We start from the raw sequence: 7,781 nt of genomic DNA, 5'->3' as shown, positions 1-7,781 counted from the left end.
CACAAAAGAAGATAATGCTGGATTGGAACAGAAACATGCAAGAATTACATTACAAACAATTGTGAACCCAAGCCAATATATTCCTATGCTTCAAGGAGTTGCTGTAAAATTGAAGTGCTGCTTTAATGTTATTTCAGTGCATTAGACTTTTCCAAGTACTTGTGTGGAGTGTATGTAGCTTGCGTTTGGGATAATTCCTATGAGTCTCTGCAGTCTGACATTATGCTAACAATTATGTCATGGCGCTGAGTTTAGGGTACAAAAAAATGTTGCCAAAGAGCTCACAGACAATTTTATATCTACAAACGTTTAGAATTTATGTTTTCCTTCCCAGTGAGGTCAGCATTTCTTTTTGCTTTGTGCTCCTATCCTTTGCACTGCAGCTGGAACTCAATGATAGTATTTCTTGCAACAGTCCAACTGACATTGTTTTCAGTATCTTTTATTCACAAGAATGAAAAATGGTATCTCTCCACCCTCTACGGCATTTACACAATTTGCCTCATCATCAATGCAGGCTTCCTTTATTTCTGGCCAGGAGATATATTGCACACTGTACATTCAAAGTATCCACACAACAGACTTGTAAGGACAGTTAGAGGTCATGCAATAAAAAGGACAAGTAGCAATGTGGCAGAGTGATAAGAAGCAGAGTAGTCATTAATGGAAGTATTTTAGGCTGAGGGAATGTTTGGACTGGAATTCTCCAGTGGTTCACTTTGGGATTTTCCTTTCCCTGATATATATGAATGAAGGGGCGGTGTGAAGGGGTCAATTTCAAAATTTGTAGATGACATGAAATTTGGAAGAATTGTAAACTGTGAGGAAGACAATATAGAAATCCAATAGGACATCGACGAGTTGAAGAGGCAGTACGTGGCAAATAAGGTTCAATGCAGGAAAGTGTTAGGTATGCATTTTTGTAGCAAAAATATTGAGAGATAATATAAAAGAAGGGAAATAATTTGAAAGGGCATGCAGGAGCAGAGGGTCCTGGGTGTACACAGATCACCGAAGATGGCAAGACAGGTTGAAATAACTAATAAAGCATACGGGTATCCTTAGCTTCTTTAATGGGGCATAGAGTACAAGGAGGTGATGTTGAACTCATATGATGTTTGTTAGATCTCAGCTATGTATGTATATTTCTGGGAGCCACATTATAGAAAGGATCTGAACTCATTGGAGAGAGTACAGGAGCAATTTATAAGAATGGTTCAAGGGGTGAGAAATTTCCCATTACAAGGGTAGATTGAATAAGTTGAGATTGTCCTCCTTGTAGAGAAGAAGGCTAAAAAGGGATCTGGTTCAAGGTTTCAAAATCAGGAGGGAGCTAGATAGAAAAAAAGGAACTGTACTCGCTTGAAAAATGATCAAGAACCAGAGGGCACGGATTTAAACTGATTTGCAAAAGAACTAAACGCGAAGTGATTTTTTTTTAAACTCAGTGAGTAGTTAGGGTTTGGAATACACCAACTGGGAGTGTGTTGGAAGCAAATTCAATTGAAGGCATTGGTGATTATTTGGATAGAATGCAGTGATGTGGGAATAAAGCAGATAATAGGTAATGATGCTCATTTGAATAGCTAACACCATCGGCTGAATGTCTTCTTTTTGAGCTGTATGGGGGCTTTGTGTAGGTGAGGGGCAAGGTTTAGAAGGTGGGATATTCATGGCTACCTGGTGAGAGAATTGAATCCATGCTGTTAGCATAATTCTGCATTACAAACTAACCATCAAAACATCTGAGCCAACCAACCCCCACCTTCTGAGGCTGTAATACAGCTCTGGTTCTGTAGTCTTCCTTTCCGGAACTTAACTGTTCTACATTTGGTTATGAGCTGCAGACTTTAAAAATATTGAACTTTATTAAGGCTACAGTGTTTGCTCTTTAGCATCTTGCATGCATTTAAGAGACACCAGCCCATTTAAGTAGCCATCAGCTTTTAAGCAATTAGATGCCATCAACAGTGTTACCAGACAGCATTTGCTCAGCAATAACCTAATCAGTGGGTTCTGCCCGGGCTACTTGACTCCTGACCTAATTGCAGCCTGGTTAAAAAATCGACAAAGAGATGAATTGTACAGGTGAAGAGAGAATGACTGCCGTTGACATAAAGACCACATTTGACCAAATGTGGCATCAAGGACTCCTAACAACATTAATCAGGGGAAATCTCTCCACTGTTCAGAGTCTTAACTGCTACAAATGTTGTAGTTATTGGAGATTAGTCATCTCAGATCAAGATGTCTCTGCAGGAATTCCTCAGGGTAGTGTCCTAACCCCAATCATCTTCACCTCTTCATCAATGACTTTCCCCACACCATTAGAGGGGATGTTTGCTGGTGCAAAATTGCACAATGTTCAGCACCATTCATGACTCCTGAAAGACTAAAGCAGTCTATGTTTAAATGCAGCAAGACTGGGACAGTATCCAAGTTAAGACTGGCAAGTGGCATGTAACATTTGCATCACGCAATCATCAGGCAGTGATTGTCTCCAAAAGAGAATCTAGCATCACCCCAAAACATTCAATGGCATGACTACCACTGAAATCTGCACTATCAACAACCAGAAGGATACCATTCAGCAGAAACTGAATTAGACTAGGCATATAAATACTGTGGCTACAAAAGCAGATCAGAAGTGAAGAATAGTGTGGCAAGTAACTCACTTCCTGACTCCCAAAGTCTGTCCAAAGCATAAGTCAGGATGGAATATTCCCCACTTGGCTGGATGAGTTCAGCTGCAAGAACACTCAAGAAGCTTGATATCATCCAGGACAGAATAACATGTGTGTTTGGCACATGCATTCCCTCCACTATCAATGCTCAGTATCAGCAGTGTATACTATCTACAAGAAGTATTGCAGTAACTCACCAAGGCTCCTTACATAGCACCTTCCAAAGCCACAACCACTATCACCTAGAAGGATAAGGGCAGCAATACATGGGAACACCACCACCTCCAAATTCCCCTCCAAGGCATTCACCATTCTGATTTGGAAGTATATCGCTGTTCCTTCACTATCGCTGGGTCAAAAATCCAGGGAGGGAGAGAATTCCCTCCCCCACAGCATTATGGGTGTATTCAACAGACTGAAGTGGTTCAAGAAGGTAGTTCAACTCCATTTTCTCAAGGGCAACAATAGTTGGGCAATAATTCTGGCCCAGCTGACGTTGTTTACATCCTATGAATGGTTTTAAAATAATTAGTTGTGCCTTCAAAGAGAAGCAAAATACTGCGGATGCTGGCAATCTGAAAGAAACAGAGATAATTCTCGAGAATTTCTGAAGAAGAGTCATAGTGGACCCGAAACATTATCTTTGTTTCTCCCTTGGCTCAGAAACATTAACTTTGTTTCTCTCTCCACTGATGCTGAGTTTCTCCTGCATTCCCTGTTTGTTTTAGTTATGTCTTTCTGTTTGCAAAAATTGGAGACATTGGTATCCATACCATTTCCATGGTATTTAAATCCGAAGCAGTCGGAGATGGATATGAATGTTGGGTGTGGGGATAGATGAGAATCTCTGACCTTGTGCACGGTGCAGTTCAGCTTGTTGCTCAGGTGTTGCATTCAAACTAGTTTTCAAAACTAATTTACAATTGATTGAATAATGAATGTAGAATTTGCTTCCACAGATCTTTTAGTTTGACTTGTCCATTAATCCAACCACTTAGTCATTCACAAATACTTGAATCCCCTGATATGCTCACTGTTATCGAGTAATAGAGATGCACAGCACTGAAACAGATCCTTCATCTAACTTGTCCATGCCGACCAGACATCCTAACCTAATCTAAACCCATTTGCTAGCACTTGGCCCATATCCCTCTAAACCCCTCCTATTTATATACCCATCCAGATGCATTTTAAATGCTTTAATTGCACTAGCCTCCACCACTTCCTCTGCCAGCTCATTCCATACAAGCACCACCCTCTGTGTGAAAAGGTTGCCCCTTGGGTCTCTTTTATATCTTTCCCCTCTCACCCTGAACCTAAGCCCTCTGATTCTGGACTCCCCCACCCCAGGGAAAAGACCTTGTCTGTTTACCCTATCCAGGCCCATCATGATTTTATAAACCTCTATTGGGCACCCCTAAGCCTCTGACACTCCAGGCAAAACAGCCCCAGCCTGTTCAGCTTCTCCCTATAGCTCAAATCCTCCAACCCCGGCAACATGCATGTAAATCATTTCTGAACCCTTTCAAGTTTCACAACATCCTTCTGATATGAAGGAGACCAGAATTCCAGAAGTGGACTAACTAATGTTTTGTACAGCTGCAACACGACCTCCGAACCCCTACACTCAATGCTCTGACCAATAAAGGAAAGCATTCCAAATGGCTTCTTCAATATCCGGTCTACCTGCGACTCTACTTTCAAGGAACTATGAACCTGTACTCCAAGGTCTTTTTGTTCAGCAACACTCCCTAGGATGTTACCAGTGGGTGGATAAGTCCTGCTCTTATTTGCTTTTCCAAAGTGCAGCACCTCACATTTATTTAAATTAAACTCCATCTGCCACTCCTCAGCCTTTGGTCCATCTGATCAAGATCCTGTTGTAATTTGAGGTAACCTTCATTGCTGTCCACTACTCCTCCAATTTTGGTGTCATCTGCAAACTTAATAACTATACCTCCTATGCTCACATCCAAATCATTTATATTAATGACAAAAGGTAGAGGACATAGCACCAATCCTTGTGTCACAGCACTAGTTACAGGCCTCCAGTCTGAAAAGCAGCCCTCCACCACCATCCTCTGTCCTCTATCCTCGACCCAGCTCTGTATCCAAATAGCTAGTTCTCCCTGTATTCCATGAGATCTAATCTTGCTAACTAGTCTACCATGAGGAACCTTGTTGAACGCCTTACTGAAGTCCATATAAATCATGTCTACCGCTCTGCCCTCATCAATCCACTTTGTTACTTCTTCAAAAAACTCCATCTAGTTTGTGAGACATGACTATTCCTAATCAGTCCTTGCCTTTCCAAATGCATGTAAATCCTGACCCTCACTGATGCATACCACCACTGATATTAGGCTATAGTTCCCTGGCTTTTCCTTGCAACCTTTCTTAAATAGTGGCACCACGTTAGCCAATCTCCAGTCTTCTGGTACCTCACTTGTGACTATCAGTGATGCAGAAAACTCAGGGTAAAAACAAGGACTGCAGATGCTGGAAACCAGATTCTAGATTAGAGTGGTTTGGAAAAGCACAGCAGGTCGGGCAGCATCCGAGGAGCAGGAAAATTGACGTTTCGGGCAAAAGCCCTTCATTAGGAATAGAGGCTGAGTGCCTGCAGGGTGGAGAGATAAATGAGAGGAGGGTGGGGCTGGGGAGAAAGTAGCATAGAGTACAATGGGTGAATGGGGGTGGGGATGAAGGTGATAGGTCAGAGAGGAGAGTGGAGTGGATAGGTGGAAAGGAAGATAGGCAGGTAGCCACTACTATCCTTGACTGGACCTATTCCTACCCTAGTCATTCTTTTATTCCTGAAATATGTCAGGGGGAGGGTGGGGGAAGGTAGCAAACAGTACAATGGGTGGATGGGGGTAGAATGAAGGTGATAGGTCAGAGAGGAGGGTGGATTGGATAGGTGGAAAAGAAGATAGGCCGGTAGGACAGGTCATGGGGACGGTGCTGAGCTGGAAGTTTGGAACTGGGGTGAGGTGGGGGAATGGGAAATGAGGAAACTGGTGAAGTCCACATTGATGCCCTGGGGTTGAAGTGCTCCAAGGCGGAAGATGAGGCGTTCTTCCCCTTGGCATCGGGTAGTGAGGGAGAGGTGGTGAAGGAGGCCGAGGACCTCCATGTCCTCGGCTGAGTGGGAGGGGGAGTTGAAATGTTGGGCCACAGGGCGGTGTGGTTGATTGGTGCGGGTGTCCCAGAGGTGTTCTGCTCTGCTAGGAGGCGTCCAGCCTCCCCAATATAGAGGAGACCGCATCGGGAGCAACGGATACAATAAATGACATTGGTGGATGTGCCGGTAAAACATTGATGGATGTGGAAGGATCCTTTGGGGCCTTGGATGGAGGTGAGGGAGGAGGGGTGGGCGTAGGTTTTGCAATTCCTGCGGTGGCAGGGGAAGGTGCCACCGCAGGAATATCTCAGCAAGGGGTCCAGCAATCACTTCTCTAGCTTCCCACAGAGTCCTAGGGTACATCTGATCAGGTCCTGGGGATTTATTCACTTTTATGTGTTTCAAGACATTCAGCACCTCTGCAATAAGAACATTTTTCAAGATGTCACCATCTATTTCCCCACATATATTTTCCATGTCCTTCTCCACAGTAAACACTGATGCAAAATATTCCCATCTCTGTGGCTCCACACATAGGCTGCTTTGCTGATCTTTTAGGGGCCCTATTCTCTCCCTAGTTATTCTTTTGTCCTTAATGTATTTATAAAAACCATCTGGATTCTCCTTAACCCTTTTTGCCAAAGCTATCTCATGTCCTCTTTTTGCACTCCTGATTTCCCTCTTAAGTATACTCCTACTGTCTTTATACTCTTCTAAAGCTTCACTTGAACTCTCCTGTCTATACTTGACATATGCTTCCTTCTTTTTCTTAACCTTGGGACTGTCCCAATAAAGCATGAGTTGCCTCTCATTACGTTCTTAGAAAGTCTTTAATCCAACTTTTCTTGTGGATCTGATGAAATCTGGCTTTTCTCTGCTTATTTTTAGCAAGGATGTATGTTTCATGTAGTGATGTCACCCAACTTCAGATGACAATCTGTAAGCACTCTTCTAATCTTCCATAAACTTTCCCACATTAGAATGTCTCATCTTTTTTCTGAACTGTAATATGTTCAAAGTTTTCTCTTGTCCTAGCCCTCTACTCATTAAAATTGTCTCCCTTCGATCAAAAGTATGATTCTGGACCAAGTGAATGCACAGATATGATGACTGAAGCCCAAACCTTCTCCTGCAGCAATCCCACCAGCCACATGAACTCCCCTGTGCACACACACTCATCTCCGTTTCCTCGTCTTATCCTGAGACCCTTCAGATTTCTATCAGTGACAAAGCTTCTTCATCCAAAGTTAAAAATCACACAACACCAGGTTATAGTCCAATAGGTTTGTTTGGAAGCACTAGCTTTCGGAGCGCTGATCCTTCGTCAGGTGGTTGCACCTGATGAAGGAGCAGTGCTCCAATAGCTAGTGCTTCAAAATAAACCTGTTGGACTATATTCTGGTGTTGTGTGATTTTTAACTTTTTACACTCCAGTCCAACACAGGCATCTCCAAATCACTCCTTCATCCATTTTTGGCACATATCCTGATCCCTGCACCAATCGCATTCATTTGCTGCCTTTAATATTTCGGTCAGAATTAGGACAGCATCATTTTCGCCACAATTCTCTAACCTATTCTATCTTTTAAGTGGTACTCCCTACTAAGTGTATAGAATTGCTCCTTTTATCTTTTAATGGAGTTCAAATGGTACCAAATAAATCATTTGATGACCCATGGATGTTACAGATGAAAGAGGCTGTGATAAATGTGGGATTTTTGTGTTCAAGCAAAATTCCTAATGCCCAGTGTCTAACTTGTAAGATAAATCTCCTTTTTACTGATGCCAGAGGTTACACCACCAAATGTGGAAAAATAATTTTAAGATCCACTTTTGAAAAGAACCAACAGTCACATAGTTGAACAAATGGTGTTTGAATGGATAGTCATCTTTCAATATTAAGCAATCCAGGTAAAATGCTTAAAGGCGGTTATTCGTCATATCATTTTTCAAAGATCTGTTTACATTCACAT

The sequence above is a fragment of the Chiloscyllium plagiosum genome, chromosome 16 (genome assembly GCF_004010195.1).
Source record: "Chiloscyllium plagiosum isolate BGI_BamShark_2017 chromosome 16, ASM401019v2, whole genome shotgun sequence".
NCBI lineage: Eukaryota > Metazoa > Chordata > Chondrichthyes > Orectolobiformes > Hemiscylliidae > Chiloscyllium > Chiloscyllium plagiosum.
This window is presented reverse-complemented; position numbering follows the sequence as displayed.